Source organism: Trypanosoma equiperdum, assembly GCF_001457755.1.
Source record: "Trypanosoma equiperdum strain OVI genome assembly, contig: ctg_115, whole genome shotgun sequence".
In the NCBI taxonomy this organism is placed as follows: domain Eukaryota; phylum Euglenozoa; class Kinetoplastea; order Trypanosomatida; family Trypanosomatidae; genus Trypanosoma; species Trypanosoma equiperdum.
In genome coordinates this window covers 2754-3378 of record NW_027123127.1, presented here as the reverse complement: position 1 = coordinate 3378, position 625 = coordinate 2754, and positions in this window count along the sequence as shown.

The following is a 625-nucleotide window of genomic DNA, read 5'->3' as shown; positions in this document are numbered from 1 at the left end:
ATAACCGAGCTTAAAGCGGTGGCGACTCAGCTAAGAGCAATAAAAGGAGCTGAGAATGCAACCACGGCGGAGAAAACGCAGTTAGAACAAATAAAGACCCTAGTCAAAGCGGCTTCCAGGCACGCATCAGCGATACAGGACGCACAAGCAGGACCAGTATCCCACAAGCAGAGTGACCCATATGGTAATAGCAGACAAACACAAGACTGTGCAGCAATAGACAAGCAGAAATGCAAACCTGAAGTGGGATGCAAATATAATACGACAACGGAAAAATGTGAAAAAGATCCCCAATACAAAGTTTCGAAAACAAAAAAAAAGGTTGAGCCTCAACCGTGGGTTCAAAATGCGCGGATGCGAAAACAGAAGACGAATGCAAAAAGGTTGAGGGCAAGATACCCGAAGGCAAAAATGCAGTTTGTGGATAGAAAGAAGGAAAGTTCCAGTATTAAGAGTTTTCTTGTCAACAATAAAATTGCTCTGAGTATAGCTACCGCTTTTTTGAGGATACTGTTTTAATTTTTTTGAGAGCATGCCATTCTGATACATTTGAAAACTTTTGACAAACATTTGAAAATTGTTGATAATATGAAAATTATGAATTTTTCATGATAGTGACCTATAT